Genomic DNA, 17,631 nt, shown 5'->3' with positions numbered 1-17,631 from the left:
ATTCTAGAAGTGGAGAACCAATTGGTGGTTGCCAGGGGTTCGGGAAGGGGTGGGAGTAAAGAAAGTAGGGGTGGCTATAAAAGAGCAACTGGAAGGTTCCTGGGGATGGAAATGTTCTTGCCAGTATCAATGTCCATATCCTGGTTGTGATATTGGACAACAGAGCCTCATTATTTGCGGATTCCATATTGAAAATAAATATGGTACTTTCGTCAATACTCGGGACACTTGAGTAGTCATTCCCAGATGTGTACAGAGTGGCAAAAATTTGAGTTGCCCAACACACACATTCCCAGCTGGGGTCGAACAGGGTGAAGCGCTGCCTTCTGGTTTCAACTCTCACACGGTAAACAAACGTGCTTTTCACGGTCTATTTCAGGGCCACATTTTTCACATTTTTGTGCTTTTTTGGTTGGTGATGTTGCTGTTTAAAATGGCCCACCAGCGTAGTGCTGAAGTGCCATCCAGGATTCCTGAGCACGAGAAGACTCTGATGTACCTTACAGAAAAAATACGCTCTTTTTTAATATGTGTTAGATAGCTTCGGTCAGGCAGGAGTTAACAGTCCTGCTGGCGGGAGTTCCATATGAGCGAATCTACAAAGTATGTTATACAAGAGTGTCTTGAAATCAAAACACAAATAAAAATAAATCATATGTTGATGGGCCCATGAAAATGTTCTGACTGGAAGCTCACAGGAACCTAACTCTGTACTTCCCCCCAGAAGCAGAGGTTAATATTCACTAACTCAGGGTTCCCGGCAACTTTATAGAACAGAATTGCCTGCCGTGAGGAAGGAGAATGGACTGTACTAGCGTTTTATAAGATGTTCCCATTGAGGGAAACTGAGCAAAGGGCAAACAAGATCTCTCTGTTTTAGTTCTTAAAATTGTATGTGACTCTACAATTATCTCAAAATAAAAAGTTTAATTAGAAAATTTAAAAAAAGAGGAAGGAGGGCTCAGCCTCCCTGGTGAGCCAGGGAGAAATTTGTAAGATTTTTGACAGTGGGAGGATGTGGTCAGAAATCTTTCTGAATGAGTGAGTCTGTTTCCATATGAAATTATGAAGCAGCCTGCAACTCTCTGGCTGCAGCTCAAGACATAAATGATTCAAATGTCACATTACCAAAAAATATGGCAGCACAAAAATACCAGTATTTTGGTGATTAAAAGTAGCACTCTATCCTGCAACACTGGAAACTGAGGAAGGGTTTGTGGGAACTTCTGATTTAATGCCTGTCAGTCAGAAACACAGGTGACAACCTGGACTTGTGATAGGCATCCGAAGTGGGGACAGACTTGCGGGGCTGAGTCTTTAACCTCAGTTATCTCCAGGTCCATAGTGTCAGAATTGAGCTGAATTTGTAAGACATCCTACAAAGGAGAGATAGTGATGGGGGAAGGCCTGGAAACTCTCCCCATCCAAAGGCAGACAGGCCTGGGGTTGGGGAGCAGAGGAGGAATATGGGCCCAGATCTCACATTTTAGGGAGAGGGAAGAATACTGGCTGCCTTACTGTTCTTTGACAGCAGACATGCTCCTTTGCCAGGACCTTTGTACACCCTATCCCACTCCTGGGACCTCTCTTCTCCTAGATAGCATCCTATGTTGCACTCCCTCCTTCAGGTTGTCCTTCAAGGGCTCTCTTCTCCCCAGGCTGCACTTCCTCCACCCCCAGCACTGGCCCCCTTCCCCCCTCTTCTCCAGCTGCCCACCCCTTAGGCTCTTGTGGCTCACTGTGTATGTTACCGGTCAATTTCATTGCTGCCAGTCACCATCCACTGCTCCCCAGGGCAAGAGTTTGGTCTGTTCACCGCTGCCTCCCCAGCGCCTGGAAGGGGTCTACCCCACAGTAGGAGATGCTGGGGCAATAGTGGTTGGATGAATGAAGGAGTGAATGAATGAATAAATAAATGAACTGGGGTCCAAGGCAAGGGGTCCTACAAAGGAAATTAAAGAAAAAATCTTTTCATTTAAAGGAAATTTAAATGAGGACTCTTCAGTTTATTGAACATAGTTATTCTGTATCCAGAGGCAAAGACAAACTTGTGCTGGCTCCAGTTCACCCTCCCTGAGAGCTGGGAGCCCCTTGGTGGTCCAAAGAGGTGCTGGCAGCTCTGGGTTCCTACAGTGAACCCCCCACCTGGGGCCTGCCCTTCCCTTGGGCTGGGAGAGCTTTCAGGCCTTCCCCCCTCACTTTCTCTCATCTGTTATTCTTTCTCTTCTCCCATCATCTCTCTACCCCTGACACCATCTGTCCTGAACCAAAATCCAGGGCAGCGGGTCATATAATCAGCTCATATAATCAGAGCTTGAACCACATGGAATGTTCATTTTTAGTTGAAAAAGGTTGCATACATAATATACATGAATATTAATTAAATATAAGTATTATGTATAGGTATACAAAAGGATACTATTTATATGATTATTGTATATAAAAGTACTATGTATATATGAATATATGCAGGAACGCCACGTATTTAGAAATATATATGGAAATGTTTGTATAGGAATATTATATAGAAACTTATGGAAGAACATTAAATAAATGAGTATGTTATATTTATGAATGATATATGGAAATATCATACATAAAGAAATATGTAAATATTAAAGAATATTTTATATAACAATACTATATATAAGAATACCCAGGAGTATTACACCTATAAGAATAGACATAGGAATATTATATATAGGAAAACTACATTATAGTACTATGCACAAATATTATATAAAGAATATTGCATGTAAAATATATGAATATATATATATAACTATATAGAAAAATATATAGGACTATCATGTATTTAGAAAGATTAGAGGTACAGAAATATATACATAAAAATATTACATATATATGAATATTACATACATGAATATATGAATATGTATTTGAATATATATATTTGAATACACACATATGTATATAAAGTTCAGCAGTTAAGAGCACAGCACTGTTTCTTGAACCAAATGGCCTTGATTCAAATCCCAGCTCTGCCACTTAACAGCTTGTGGCTTTGAGCAAGTGCCTGAACCATTCTCTGACTCAGTTTTCCCATCTGTAAAATGGGGATAATAACAGTCCTACACCATAGAGTTGTCATGAGGATTAAATGCTTAGAAGAGTGCCTGGCACACAGCTTGATAACCCACTACACAGGAGGCTGTTCTTCCTTTGGGCTTGCTGTGCTCACACCTCTGCATCTTCCTTTTTTCTCCCACTTGATGTCACATGAAATTCCTCTAAGACAGTAGTTCCCACTCTGGCTACACTTAGAATCACTTGAGGAAGCCTTACAAAATACTTACGGCCTGGCCACAGGGACTCTGAGTTGGCTGTTCTGGGGTGTGGTGTGTCTGAATCTGGGCTTTTATACGCTCCCAGGTGATGCTAATAAGCAGCCAAGGTTAAGGACCCCCGGACCAAGCCCACCAGAGTGGATTCTAGCTTTCTCTTTGGAATGGCTGCATAGTCAGAATTCACAAAATGGGTGGACCAGTATTTATTAGACCCAAAGACAGATTTTCATCTTTGACTCCCAGCTTCTTGCCACTCTAGTCCTGCAGTGAGCACCCTTCCATATCTGCCTTTACCTCGTTCTGGATGTTCGATTTCTACAGGCTGAATTCCTAGTAGTGGAGTTGCTGAGGCAAGGGTAAAATCTCTTTCTGATTGCAGTAAATGCTGCCAGATTCCCTTTCAAAAAGGCTGTTACCATTCTCATTGTCATCAGTGATATACGAGCTGCCTTCCTTTTCCCCACAGATCCCACCTAGCAGGAGGTGTGTGCCCCTCTGTAATTTGTGCCATTTAGTGGGTGTAAAGAAAAAACTGTTATTTGAATATGCTTAGTCCTGCTCCCTGCAGAGGCCAAGTATCTTCTCATCTATGTATGAGCTGGTTCATTTTACTGCTCTGAAAAATATATATTCAAATATTTTGTCCATGTTTCTTTTGGGGTGTTTGTCTTCTTGATTTGCCAAAGCTCATTATATGTGGTTAACCTTTTTGTGTCATCTGTATTGCAAGCATTTTCTCCCCATTTGTCATTTGCCTATAGGCTTTATTTTTCTCTTTGTTTACCGCACAAATGTTTTTCATGTTAACGTGGCCAAATATGTCTTTTTTTTAAACTTCTGACTTTCCCATCTTGACAGGTAGAGACTGTATTTTCTTGTAAGATTTTACTGTTGTACATCTTTCATCTTTCTGGAACCAATATTTAATATGTTGTGCGATTGAGGCATGATTTCACTTCACCAGCTGTGTCAGCACTGTTTGTTAAATAAAGTCTTATTTTTTCAGTGAACTGAGTGTTATGCGGGGTGACAGTCGGGGTCTCAGCTCCCGCTCCCCACATAAGAACGCAGGACATGGTGAGGCCAAAAAGGAACACCCACGGAGCCATAGGTAGGGGAGTCATACTACTACATTCTCACTGGCGGCTGGGTTGGAGAAACAGGAAGCAGGAGCCACACTGTTCACAACCCTCACTGAACCGCTTGCAGGCTCAGCCACCATCTTCTTGCTAGCCCCTATTTTCTGCTAGCGTAGCCACGGCAGTTACATTAGTGGCCAATGGCTCACTGGTTACAGCTGACGGCCAGCTAGCCACAGCTGATGGCCATCCAGTCACAGTTGATGGCCATTTACTACCCGAGCCAGCACCTTTCCACGTGAGGGTGAGAGCCTGGAAACTGCTCTCTAGGGCTCTGTCCCCACACTGAGATAACTCCTTTATTATACATTAAATTCCTACATAGCTGGGATCCACTTGTGGCCACACAGCTTGTCCATTCCTTTGCTAGGTCCCTACCTTTTTGATTATTGTATCTTCATGGTTGCTTTAATATCTGGCAAGTCAGTCAGCCCTTGTTCCTCTTTTTCATAATTCCCATTCTCACACGTTCTCCGTAGGAACGTTGCAATTGGTCGAATTACAAAATGAAATTTCATTAAAATAGATTGAACCATAAGGTTACTGTTGCCAACTTAAAAATAAAAATGCCTTTCAAAGTGAGAGGCCACAAGCATTTATTTGAAATCAATAAGAATAGCTATTTGGGACTCACTGATCAGGCAGAAACCCAAATAGTGTTCCCATTTGGAGACAAAGACAAGGGGCATTTATGAGATAAGGAAGGGGAACAACTACATCAGTAGAAGAAAGGCATTTCTATTGGCTCAGATAAGCAAACAGTGACGCTAATTCTAAACAATGTTTCTAATTTTCAGTTCAGTAGTCATCTGCTTTCTTGTTATCTTTGCAGTTTTGGGTATTTTTTGGGGGGGGGCACAATGTTTCTTTAGACCCAGTCCAAAAGTTATTTTGCCCTGTTTTAACATTCAAAGGTTTTGAAGCAGAGCCCGGTTGGGACGCCTTGCAACATCCCAGCCTCACCTTTCCTGGACTTGTAGCTTAACAATACATCATCCCCCGGAGTTTGAGCTTGGAATGTCCCGTCCCACCCAGTTCCCTGTTTTAGAAAAGTACCCTGAAACTTATGATTAATACCCGTAGGCTTATTGATCACAATCTTGTGATCTAGCATTCTTTCTAGGCTACTCCCATCATTGTTCCTGGTTTGCTGATGCTACAGAGAGCCATGTTACCACAGGAAAAACTCCAGACCCCCAGAACCTTCACGTAGTCTTCAGAGGACTGCCCTGAGTTTCCCTTAAATACCCTAAGCCAGTCTGGGAATGTTAAGGCAGTTTTTGGAGGTGTTAACCTGCTGTCTTCTCAGACCACCAGTGCTCTGATAATAAATGCTCATCCTGTAGCCCAGCTCCTGTGTCGCGTCTATTGACTGAGCGGCGAGGGCAGCACGAGCCCAGGGCTCCGTTGGCCTTGGTTTCAGTTTGAGGCATGAGATGTGCAAGACAGTTCGTCTGGGAAAGCTGGTCCAGTTCCAGCTCCATTTTAAAGTGGCTCCATTTATATTATTTTTTTAAGTTTATTGGGGTGACAATTGTTAGTAAAGTTACATAGATTTCAGGTGTGCAATTCTGTATTACATCATCTATAAATCCCATTGTGTGTTCACTACCCAGAGTTAGTTCTCCTTCCGTCATATCATTTTTCTTAACACTGATATTTTGATGTTTCTGACATTTAAAATGGCAATGTTTACATTTAATTTCTATATTAAATGTTGAAAGAATTCACAAGTATATTAATTCTTCCTCTTTTGTGCTGTTCTCAGTCTATTAATAACCAATGATGTGACTAGACTGGTCCTTGGGTTTCTTATGATGGCAATAACCATCAGGAAATGTTGATAATTACAGGCTTCTTACTTATAGGACCTGGAAACTACACAGCATACTTGGGGCCACACACAGAGATCCTGGGTAGAGAGAGTGAGCAAGGGACTGCAGTTCATTTTTTACTGGGGCTGAGAGTAGGGGCCTAGGCTTTCACCTGCTCAATCTTTATTGGAGAATTTAAACCGCAGGAAGAGAAAACAAACAAGTAGCCCAAATAGTCAGATATTGAAATCAACCAAGATCTCTAAAACAGAAGAACCTTGGGGATGGTTTTCTTTATCTCTAGTGAGGAGTGGCCTCGCTCTTTAGGCTGGCTCTTTATCTCTAGTGCTGTGGCTGTCAATGTGTTTATTCAAGATAGCCATCTTTGAAATGGATGTCTCAGCCATCAAAGCTTAAGTCAGGCTCTTGCATTACAAACAAAACAGGGCTCGCACTCCACCGTGTGAAGACAAGGCATGAAAGTCAGTGGTGAGGGCACTAACTGCCTGGGTAGCTGAAATGCTAGAAGTCAGGGCATTTCAGGTAGGGCACATTGTAACCCAGAAAGTACATAACTAAATAGGGTTATAGTAGCAAATCTTATAATAATTCTACAGGTAATATAGTCTGAAATTAAGTCTATAGCCATTGTCCCCAACTTGAAGGGTCCATCCATGAGGAGAAGTCAGGGACCTCGGGGGCCCTGGGAATCTGTTCAAGGATTTAGGTAATATTGTGGAGTGTTTTAACATCCTGTGTCATCTGGTGTATGTTTGAACCTGTCCTGAGTTAGTAGATTATTCCAGATCTCATTGAGTTAGTCCTGAGACTAGGGCAGTTCAGTTTAACAGCTGTGTCTCATTTCAGGAGGCAGTGATGCAAGTGGGCTGCCAAAGTGGTCTATCATTGTGTAAGCAAGCAATCATGTGTTTAATAAGAGGCATTTCTGTGAAAACAAAAGAAAAAAAAGGTTAATGATTGAAGCAAATTATAAAGCAGTTTCTGAGCCTGGAGAGCTAGATTTCTAGATGTCAGGCTCGAAACTTCTTTTGCAGTTTGAAATGTCTCTGATGATGTCATCGTGTAGTCGCACAACAGCCTAGCCAACTGTCCCTCCATGTCTTTCCTTAAGGAAAGAAGAGTCTGTAAGATTGTGTCTTTCTAGGACTCTGTTTCATCCTTGTGTTTACACCTTATGTCTCTCTGGTCCCCAAAAGATGGTTTGCAGCCAAAGACGGGTAAGATATCTCACGGGAGATACAACCTAAGCCAGGCGGAACCGAGTGGGGACCCCCAATGAGCTGCCTTAGACAAATATGGAAAGGGGCCTTGTCTTCCCTCCCCACTGCCTGGGAAAGTCTGTTGCTGGCTCTGGCCTTTCCCTTGCACCTGTTTGTGAGAGAAGTCATGAGGAGAACAAAGATCAGTTCTCTCCACTTATCTCAACGGAGCTGTTACAATATGAGAGACTTGACCCTGAGAAGGTACAGACCTTAGGTAAGACATCATGGGACCTTGTGCTTCGGCTGTTTACAGACAAAGGGTGATTGGAATAAACATTTTTCTGCTATGATGTATGAGTCTCACAGACCGTGTACGAAACAATGTTACTTTCTTGTATTTATATACCTATCAATAAAAGTCAGCCTTATTCTGGGCTCCAGTGCTCTGAGACTGAAAGACCCCTGGCCTTTTGAGAGATTTAACTGCATTAAGTGTCTGTTTGTTTCTTTCTTAAAAACTTAACCCAAACCGCCCCTTCTCGCACCCTCACTGCCCTTGTTGCATGGGACGCGACATCATCGGGTGTTCAAATAAACTTTTCTTAGTGGCTTACATAGCATCAGACGTGCAGATTGCCTAAATATAAGCTACTGTGGCAATTTCTCTGAAGTTTACATCATGTCGTCTAGCTGCAATTCTCAGGGCTTCAGGAAAAAGAGCAGTTTTAGTTCTCAATGATTCCAAGTGAAAGGATGAGAGATAATTGGAAATGTTAGTTTGGAGAGTTGCAGCCAAATAGTTGAGGAAACTAGAATTCAGGATACAGTCCAGTTTACAGGTGGGAAAACCCCTCAAAAATAATTAATTGAATTAGCATCTAATATCCGTAAGTATGTATTATAGTTTCACTCCAACATCTGCTTCTGCCATTACATCTTCCTAGAGGAGGGAGTAAGGCTGGTAAAAGAAGGAATCTGAGGCCAGTAAACGTCTTCCAGATGATGACACTGTTTCCATGGAGATGGATGCCAGGCCCCACCCCTTGCCCAATGTGATGGAGATGCGGTTGCCATGGCAACTCCACATCTTCAGGATGAGACATCTGTTGCAGCCAGATGCCCTTTGGGTAGAATTAGAGTGATACGGGATAAAAATAGCAGCTAACGGAAGAGCTGAACTTTCCATTTTGAATCTCATGAATCGCACTGCACCACCCGCTACACTAGAAGAACCCCAGCTCTCTGGTCCTCAGTCCTCCAGTTTCTGTCATTCTTTCTTGCTCTAATTCTTGGACATTTCAAAATGCACAGAGATGATTGTTCCAGAGCGCTGGCTCCTCAGTGCCTTGATCTCTTCTCCTCCAAAGACCTTGTCTCCCACTTTTCCTCTGTCCCTCCCGCCCTCCCATCATCAGAGCAGACACAGCGACACTCGCTCCCTCCACAATCTCACCTTGGAGCATCCCACACCAGCACCACCACTTGTACCTTTCTAGCTCATTCCATCTGGAGTCCGGACTTCAAAACTCTTTCCACCCCACCAGGAAACCCCTCCATGCCATTAATTCGATCACTTTCCTTTCGCTCCACCCCCTCATGCCCACTTGGCCCTCACCCAGCTCAGAGCCTATGGCAGATCATAGCAATCCTTTTCTTGGCCCCACCCCTCAATTCCCTTGATCCCTCACTCATTGGTCTAATAGGGAAGACCCCCAGTACCTGCCTACGGTGGCCTGTACCTGGTCTGCTGAGAATCGGGAGAAAACCCCATAACCAGGTTGACTGATCTCACTTTAACTTCAGGACCGTGAACCCCAAGGAAGCATCGATGCTGTCTGGCAATTCGCTTTTAGAGTCCTGGACAATTTGCTTTTCCTGTACCCCTAAAATATTTTAAAATTATGGTACAAGACACATAACAAAATTTACCATTTTAACCATTTTTTAAAAATGTGCAATTCATGAGGGTAAAGGGGATCAAATATATGGTGATGGAAGGAGAACTGACTCTGGGTGGTGCACACACAATGGGATTTATAGACGATGTGATACAGAATTGTACACCTGAAATCTATGTAAATTTACTAACAATTGTCACCCCAATAAATTTAATTAAAAAAAATGCAATTCAGTAGCATTGATATGGGACAAATGAAAGGCCTTCTTGCTACAGAAACTCTAAGTTTTCTTTCTTTAGAGTTTTAACTCCATTAGTTTCTTAATCATAAATAATAGATTGTTTTTAACCTAAATCATAGAAATCTCCTACCCCTGCTTTATATAATTACCCTAAAACCTGTGATTCATACTTGTTGATTGTAATCATTGAAGCCTAATGTTTTCTCCTACTCATTCCAGGCCTAACTCCTGGACAATTAACGACACCTGAATGACTGGTTGAATGGCCACAGGTTCTATAGAGCTAATGGATTTATTAATTAAAATCTATTTTTCCTCATTCTGGGGCCTTGGGGATACAGCACATGCCCCAGCAAGGTTGCCAGTCACAACCAAAGAAGCCAACGCCGTCTTCCAGGCGGATCTCGAGACCCCTTCTTCTCATCTGAGATCAGATAGGGCGAGAGTTCCATGAATTCCCTCGATAGGTAGGGACAGTGCTACGCCCTTGCCCAGCAGGAAGCAGATACAAAAGAAAAGACCTCCTGTCCCTCAACTTCCCATAGAGATTTTATGGGGATCATGTCTCTCAAGGGGAAAACTAGGCAGGAAATTAGAGATAGGCATCAGATCTCTGCATTCCTGCATTATCCACAGAATGTGACCACCCGAAAGACCTCCCCTCTCTGCCCAAAACTTCCCCTTTCCTTTGTAATTATCTACCCCTATAGGAACAAATGGGTACGAACTACCCAACTAGATTAAACTGGCCACTCACACCTGTGCAGTAAAGACCACAACGACCTTCATTTCACCGGGGCTCATTATACCATCATTATAATATCATACATATGCCCAGAAGTTCATTATAACAGACTGAATTCTGGGAAGGAACATGCACAGTCTAAAAAGATGAGGTAATAGCCTCTTGTCAATCACAGGTGTCAATCAAGTGGTCCCGGAAAGAAATAGCCCATTCTGGAGAAAAAAGGATAAAAACTCCAAGTCCTCGCCAGTCCGGGCCCTTTGAGCCTCTTGAGCCTTGCCTTTGCTCGGGGCTTCTCCAAACCCTTTGAAGTGGACTTTCTCTTCTAAAACTGGCCCTTGAGCTGTTCTCTGTTGCTTGGTGTCATGTGGAGTGTGGGGACAGAGCCCCAGTAAGCAGTTTCCAGGCTCTCGGCCTCATGTGGAGAGGTGCTGGCTCAGATAGTGGATGGCCGTCAGCTGTGGCTGGTTGGCCATCAGCTGTAGCCATTATGCCATTGGTCACTGATATAACTGCCACGGTTACGGAGGGGAGCTGAGGAGAGTGAAGGAGGAGACTGAAGGAGAGTAAGGAGAGTCGAGGACAGTTGGTCGGTTGGCAGCAAAGCAGACAGCAGATTGCAGGTCGTGTAAACCCAGCCTCCAGTGAGACCATAGTGGTATGACTTCCCTACCTATGGCTCCGTGGGTGTTCCTTTTTGGCCTCACCATGTCCTGCGTTCTTATGTGGGGAGCGGGCACAGAGACCCCGCAGGCCGCCCCACCGGACACCCCCCACGACATGGAGTCTCAGCTCCTGCTCCCCATATAACACAGGACATGGTGAGGCCAAAAAGGAACACCCACGGAGCCATAAGTAGGGGAGTCATACCACTATATTCTCGCTGGCGGCTGGGTAAGACACAAAAGCAAACATCCGCCAGTACCCCAATGAGGGGTGTTCCTGCGCCAATCTCGCTGGTGGCCTGTGAGACACAGGAAGTAGGATCAACATGGTCTGCAATCCACAATCTGCTAGCTAACAGCACTTGCTAGCTGCAATCCACCGACCGCTCCTCTGCCAACCAACCAACCCCCTAACGTAGCCACGGCAGTTATATCAGTGGCTAATGGCTCACCGGTAACAGCTGGTGGCCACCCAGCCACAGCTGATGGCCATCTGATTACAGCTGATGGCCATCTAATAACCGAGCCAGCACCTTTCCACCTGAGGCAGAGAGCCTCTAAACTGCTCTCTGGGACTCTGTCCCCACACTCGGGTTGACTCCTATTTCTTTAGAGTGTACTATCTTTTCTAATCCACTACTCTTTCACCACTTGATTTCTGTGTCTCGTTCAATTCTTTGCTCGAGACGCCAAGAACCTGGACACCGCGCAGAGAACAGCCCACTCTCTAGTAACAGCATTAAGCATCATCCCAGTCTTGGGCAACCATCACCACTGTCCATGCCAGAGCTTTTTTTTCATCCCCAACAGAAACTCTGTTCCCATTAAACCCTAACTCCCTCTGGCCCTGGTAACCTCTATTCTACTTCCTGTCTCTATGAATTTGCCTATTCTAGGTATCTTACATAAGTGGAATCGTACTAATATGTGTCCTTTTGTGTCTGGCTGACTTCATTGAGCATAAAGTTTTCAAGGTTCGTCCGTGTTGTAGCATATGTCAGAATTTCATTTCATGTTTTATTCCATTTAGGCATTTTGTTTATATGTAAGAATTCCCTTTTTAAAAAGTCCCTAGAAAAAAATCCCAGAAATTTCCTTCCTGTATGTTTTTGTCTTTCTTCTTCTTGGTCCACGATGCCAGCTGCTGTCATCAGTACCATGCAACCAAATTAATGGGACAGGACTGTGAGGTTCCCACAATTTTCCGAGGTCTGTGATCCTCAAGGATTTCAAATCCACCAATGGCATTATGCTTTATCATCTGATTAGAAACTGGAAAATGACTTTGGAGCATGGCCTAATAAGATGTTGACATGTGCCTCTCTTTTTGGCATTGATATTTGTGGAGACAAAGCCCCAGAGAGCAGTTTCCAGGCTCTCGGCCCCACATAGAAAGGTGCTGGAGGATCAAATATATGGTGATGGAAGGAGAACTGATTCTGGGTGGTGAACACACAATGGGATTTATAGATGATGTAATACAGAATTGTACATTTGAAATCTATGTAATTTTGCTAACAAACAAATGTCACCCCAATAAATTTTTTTTTAAAAAAAGAAAGGTGCTGGCTCAGGTAGTAAATGGCCATCAACTGTGATTGGATGGCCATCAGCTGTGGCTAGTTGGCCGTCAGCTGTAACCAGTGAGCCATTGGCCACTAATATAACTGCCTTGGCTACGCTAGCAGAAAATGGGGGCTAGCAAGAAGATGGTGGCTGAGCTAGCAAGCATGGATTGTAGTTAGCATGGCGGAATGCTAGTTGCAGATTGCAGAGAAGTAGACAGCAGGTTCCGAACAGTGTGGTTCCTGCTTCCTGTGTCTCCAACCCAGCCACCAGTGAGACTATAGTGGTATGACTCCCCTATCTATGGCTCTGTGGGTGTTCCTTTTTGGCCTCACCACGTCCTGCATTCCTATGTGGGGAGCTGTCACGCAGGGGACCCTGCTCGCTGCGCCATTTGTCGTGCGGGGTCTCAGCTCCCACTCCCCGCCCAAGAACGCAGGACACGGTAAGGCCAAAAAGGAACACCCACGGAGCCATAGATAGGGGAGTCAAACCAATATATTCTCGCTGGCGGCTGGGCTGGAGACACAGGAAGCAGGATCTACATAATCTGCCTAACAGCAGTCCGCACTTGCCAGCCACCATCTTCTTGCTAGCCCCCATTTCTTCCTGCTAGCATAGCCACAGCCGTTATATTAGTGGCCAATGGCCTACGGGTTACAGCTGACGGCCATCTAGCCACAGCTGCTGGCCATCTGATCACAGTTGATGGCCATTTACTACCCGAGCCAGCACCTTTCTATGTGAGGCCGAGAGCCTGGAAACTGTTTTTTGGGGTTTTGTCCCCACAGGAGCGGGAGCTGAGACCCCGCAGGCCGCCCTGCGCGACAATGTTCTTGAGTCTTTGAGAGCATCAGCCGGTCATTCACGCCGAAAGGTGGCACAGAAAGACGGCTGCTGAAAAGATTGCATTGAATGGATATACCATATTTTGTTTATCCATTCATTCATTGATGGATACTTGCTTTGTTTCCTAGACTTTTAAATAACTTCTCTCTCCTCAAACTCCTACACCTCCTCCCTTTCTGCTCACTTTCAGTGGGGACCTTGCTTCCTACTTCACTAAGAAAAAAAACCATCAGAAGGAAACTTCCCCAGACTCCTATCACCCACCTACCCACCTTTCCTTCTCTTACTTGCTGTACCATTTATCTGTTGTTTTGTAACAAACAACCCCCAAACTTAATGGTCTTAAACAACCCTTGTAATATACTCATGGATTCTATAGGTCAGGTATTTGAATAAGACACAACAAAAACAGCTTGTCTCTGCTCCCTGATGTCTGGAACCTCAGCTGCAAGACTTGCAGACCAGGGGAACTCGATGGCAATGGCTGGGAGCTAGAATCAGCTGGCAGAGTCTTCAGTCATGTCTGGCAGTTGATGCCGGCAGTTGCTGGGACCTCAGCTGAGCTGATGGCCAGAGCACCTTCCTGAGACGTCTCCGTGTAGTCTCTCTGTGCGCTAGTTGAGCTTCCTCACAGTATGGCTTCTGGGTTCCAAAAGTGAGTGTCTTAAGAGCAAGTGGGAAGGGCCTGACTTTACTGGTTCAGGCAGTCACAAAGTTCTGTCCCGGTGCAAGGGGAGGGAATATAACCTCACACAAAACATACGCAGTGGAAGGAACTGTAAATTTGTGACATGGGAGAGACTGCTGTGGCCATCTTTGGAAAACACACCCTCCCTACTAATGACCAGCTGTGTTCTTGAGCCCGGCAAGGTCCAGCCATTCTCCCCTCCTTCTCCTCTGCTTTTCTTCTAGAATCTAGGAAACTAGGCCATTCCTATCAGCACCCAAATCTGCTGTTTGGTCTTCTTTGACCTCTTTATTAAAAAACTGACTCACCAGCCGCGATCTCCCACCCTGTACTCTGTTTTTCTCCACAGAACTTTCCACTTCACACACTCCATATTCTCCTCATCTCTCTGTTTATCATGGATTTCATCCATTAGAATATTGGCTCCGGGGCCAGCCCGGTGGCTCAGGCGGTTAGAGCTCCATGCTCCTAACTCCGAAGGCTGCCGGTTCGATTCCCACATGGGCCAGTGGGCTCTCAACCACAAGGTTGCCGGTTCAACTCCTGGAATCCTGCAAGGGATGGTGGGCAGTGCCCCCTGCAACTAAGATTGAACATGGCACCTTGAACTGAGCTGCCTGCTGGATGGCTCAGTTGGTTGGAGCGCGGGCTCTCAACCACAAGGTTGCCAGTTCAATTCCTCGACTCCCGCAAGGGATGGTGGGCAGCGCCCCCTGCAACTAAAATTGAACATGGCACCTTGAGCTGAGTTGCCACCGAGCTCCCGGATGGAGTGTGTCCTCTCAACCACAAGGTTGCCAGTTCCATTCCTGCAAGGGATGCTGGGTTGCGTCCCCTGCAACTAACAACAGCAACTGGACCTGGAGCTGAGCTGCACAACTTGAAGCTGAACGGCACCCTCCACAACTAAGACTGAAAGTACAACTTGACTTGGAAAAAAAGTCCTGGAAATACAAACTGTTCCCCAATAAAGTGCTGTTCCCCTTCCCCAATAAAAATCTTTAAAAAGAAAAAGAAAAAAAAAGAATATTGGCTCCATGCACTCTATGGCTTTAGCCTCTGTTACTCTCCATTATATCCTCAGCACATGGAACAGTGCCTAGCAGATAGTAGGTGCACAATAAATGCTTTTGAGCAAAACATTTCAAGTTAAACTAGTAATTTTACTTGCCTCCAGGAAAGGGAATTGGGTAAACAGCAGATATACCTTGTTTAAAAATTTGAACTGCCCCCACCCAATATGAGGGGTGCTTTTTTTCCAACCTTTTAAAATTGTGAAATAGGGATGGATACTTACTTTTTCCCATGAGGGGTCTTCTGCCTTTTGCACGCTGACCATACATTATCAATTCAAATTAATAAATGACATTCTTGTAAAAAATTTAGCCCAGCACCTGGCATGAAATAAGTCGGCAATTGAAAGTTGTGTTATGATGATGATGAGAAAATGTATGGGCACCTTTGCTGGATCCCTCACCATCATTCTCCACCCCTGAGCACTCATGCTGGAACCCAGAGTCTCCTAGTTTGATCTGACTACCTCAGAGCCTTCACGTCAGGACTGCCACCCATCAGAGGCGGCTAGAGCAGGCAGCCTCCCCAGATGGGCCTTTGAGGGTGAGATGAAAGAGCCTGAGCCAAAGCCAGTGTGAGTGGCCATGTGGGGAGCTCATGAATGCTGGGGCTGGGCCAGGAAGAGGCATAAGATGAGGGGAGAAGGAGGCAGAGAAAAGGAGCCTTCCTGAAGTGGCCAGGGGATTTTACCAAGTACCTGTTGTGTACCCAGATATGTGCTAGACAGTGCTGGGGACACAGTGGTGGCAGGCCCTATCCTCACAGGACAGTGGGGGAGATAGGCCAGTGACCAGGGAGTGACAACTTTGAGTGAACAGGGTAGAGATGGAGCTCCTGATTCAGTAAAGGGAGGATTCCTGGAGGAGGGGAAGCCAAGCTCCTTACAAAGTCTGTGACACCCATGGAAACTGCCCTTTTCGGCTGCATTGATGCTATGTTCCCTCGCTCCCTCGAATCAGCTGCACTGACCTTTTTTCTCATTCCTGAACTCCAAGCTCATTCCCAACCTCTGAACCACTGTACTTGCTCTTCCCTCTGCCTCGTTCTCTCTTCTCAGTTCCTCACCAGGTGGACTCTTCCTCAGTCAGATTGCAGGTCAATGATTCTGGCAGCATTCAACTCGTTTTTAAAATTCCCTTGTTTCCAGTTTTTGTTGACTCCTTTATTTTCCTGCCTTCCCAGCTAGGATATGCCCTCCCCTCAGCGCCTGCTCTCTCATCCGTGGCAGGGTACTGACTAAAAGCTGATGCCTGGCAAATTTTTGTTACATGAAGGATGGAAGCCAAGATCTACAGATAAAACACTCTGATGAAGAGGTGGGGGAAGGCGTTCCAGGTAGAGGGAACAACATGGGCCAAGGTGTGGAGCAGAGAGAGCTCGTGTTGGAGAGGTCCTGGGGGAGGTGGTGCATGGCTGGAAGGAGGAGCTGGAGGGAGAAGAAGGAAAGAGGAAAGAAGAGGGAGGAGAGGAGGGAGGAGGGTGGAAAAGAAGGGAGGAGAGAAAAGGAGGAATGGGGGCAACAGGATGGGATGTGACTCAGTTGCGCCCTTATGAAATGAAATATGAAGGATGGACAGCTTTGACCCAGGGGACAGATGGAGGCGGCTGGATCTTATTGGAATCTTTTCACGGAGGGGCAGAGGTGGCCGAGGTGCCTTTCTGGGAGATCCGTCTGGCTGGCTTGCAGAGGCCTGAGGGACAGGCCTTGCTTCCCAGAGCCTTCTAAGGCTTTGTGCAGAACATTCCATGGCGGGACCTTCTGGAACAGGCTGTGACGGCTTGGCAGCCCTGTCCGGTTAGCGCCCGGGTCACTGCCTGGGACTCCTCGCAACCCAGGCTCACCTTCCTCTGCGTCCCTGCCCCCCATGGCAGCTCGAGGCAGTGTTTTTTATAGAACACTTGAAAAAAAATGTTAATAGGTAATGAAAGGCACATGACACAGATTCCTAAAAGTACAAGCGGGGTACAGTGAAGGTCCTCCCTTCTCCACTCCCTCCAGAGCCCCCATTGGGAGGCACTGGACCCACCGGTTTCTCCCAGAAGTAGTCTATCCTATTTAAGCACAAATGGCAAAATACGATTCAAGTTATAACGTGATTCTGCACCTTATTTCTAAACCTAAAGGTATAGAGGCATACCTTAGAGATATTGTAGGTTCGATTCCAGACCACTATAATAAAGCCAGATGTAATCCTTTTGCTCCTGGAGGGTCTTGCCTTCAATTTGTAAAAAAAAAAAAAAAGGCGACACCTGCGAAGCTCTGTAAGGTGAGATATGTCTGTATTCATTTATTCAATACACATTTATTGAGTACCTTCTATACTCCAGGCACAGTTCTAGGCACTAGGGACACAGCAGATAAGAAAACAAACCAAACTCCCCGCCTTCGTGGAGCTGACATTCTAATGGGGGGGGCAGACT

The sequence above is a fragment of the Rhinolophus hipposideros genome, assembly GCF_964194185.1.
Source record: "Rhinolophus hipposideros genome assembly, chromosome: 21".
Classification (NCBI taxonomy): Eukaryota; Metazoa; Chordata; class Mammalia; order Chiroptera; family Rhinolophidae; genus Rhinolophus; species Rhinolophus hipposideros.
This window is presented reverse-complemented; position numbering follows the sequence as displayed.